The sequence below is a fragment of the Octopus bimaculoides genome, chromosome 23 (genome assembly GCF_001194135.2).
Source record: "Octopus bimaculoides isolate UCB-OBI-ISO-001 chromosome 23, ASM119413v2, whole genome shotgun sequence".
Lineage (NCBI taxonomy): Eukaryota > Metazoa > Mollusca > Cephalopoda > Octopoda > Octopodidae > Octopus > Octopus bimaculoides.
The window spans coordinates 17,109,970-17,111,596 of record NC_069003.1 but is presented as its reverse complement, the minus strand read 5'-3'; positions in this window follow the sequence as shown (position 1 = coordinate 17,111,596).

Below are 1,627 nucleotides of genomic sequence, written 5' to 3'. Positions count from 1 at the left end.
AAACCTAATCTTGCTTTTTACATTTTAAAAATTCTTCTATGATACACGAACCCTTTTGATTGTTTTTTTTTCCTCGATCCCTTTTGATTGGAATTTTACATTGTTTTCTTCCTTTCTCTCCTTTTCTTTTTCATTTTCGAAAAGAAAAGCTCTACATTTGTATTTGTCCTCTCTGTGTTCAGCCCTGTGTGGCCAATAAAAAAAGAAAGTTATCCATCCATCCATCCACCCATTCATCCATCCATTCATCCATCCACCCATCCATCTATCTATCTATCTATCTATCTATCTATCTATCTATCTATCTATCTATCTATCTATCTGGGCTGGGACCTATGGACAACTTCCAGAGATACCTAGCCTGGAAGTACTACCCATTCGGGATAAGCTCTAGAGGCATGGCTCAAGAAACACAGGGCTGACCTGCCCGAGATGTGGTCAGAGTGATGAAACCGTTCTGCACACACTCGTACAGTGTCCAACCATTTCCAACCTGTGGGCCTATGTCGAACGACTGCTATTGCATGTGGGGCGAGCCAGTTTATCAACCGAGTCTATTGTGAATATTGTCGTGCCTCCTTCCTTGAAATGGGAAGGAAGAGCCATTTTCATCGTACTTGTGGCTATGGCAAAAGAATGTGTATAGTGCATGCATCTGAAAGGTCTAGAGACAAACACTTCCTTCTCTGGTAAATCTCTCATCAACTTCTTCAAATATCACCTGAAGAGGAAGGTGAGAATAGAGAAGGAAGTTTTGTCTAGTGTATGTTTCAAAAAAGATGGGTGAATGTAGCAAGGATGCCACGTGTGAATGACAGAGCCACCTTGAGCATAATCCTATAAACCAAAAAAAGAAAGGAAAAAAGAGTCACTTACTGGTATGTGATTTTTTTGCATGACATTATTGCCCAAGGCTTTTCTTTCCATGGATAAACCTAATCTGTTTTCCCTTTTTACATTGACATTTTTGTGATACATGGTCCCTATTGATTGACCTTTTTTTTTCTAAAATCCCTTTTGATCGAAATTGGACCCACTTGTTTTTTCTCTTCTTCTTCCCCAAAAGAAAAGCTCTACTTTGTATTTTGTCCCATCTGTGTTCAGCCCTATGTGGGCAATAAAGAAACATATCCATCCATCTATCTATCAATCAATCAGACTATATACCTACATATATTTTTATCTATCCATCTTGGAACCTCACTCAAAAAAAAAACAAAAAAAAAACAATGTTCTCTTCGAAACAAAACACCTAAAAAACATCTGTTTTATATAAATGAGCAAGCTGTTTGTACATTCATGAAATTGTATTTGACAAGTTCTAGATGGAACGAAAGGGCTAATAATAATGAAGAAATAAAAGGTTTTCTTCCAAAATTCTGACGACTTTTTTTTTTCAATATTCCATTCTGTACATCACACCTAACACTCTATACACATGTATATACATAATGAACCCAGAACCATGTGGTTGGCAAGAAAGCTACTTACCACACAGCCACTCCTGTGCCTATATATATATATATTCCTCACCCTCTCTTACTATCCTATATATCTCTCTCTCCAGCCCTACACATTCAATAAAACTATATAAAGAGACCCCACCGCAAGGTGGGCTCAAAACAAT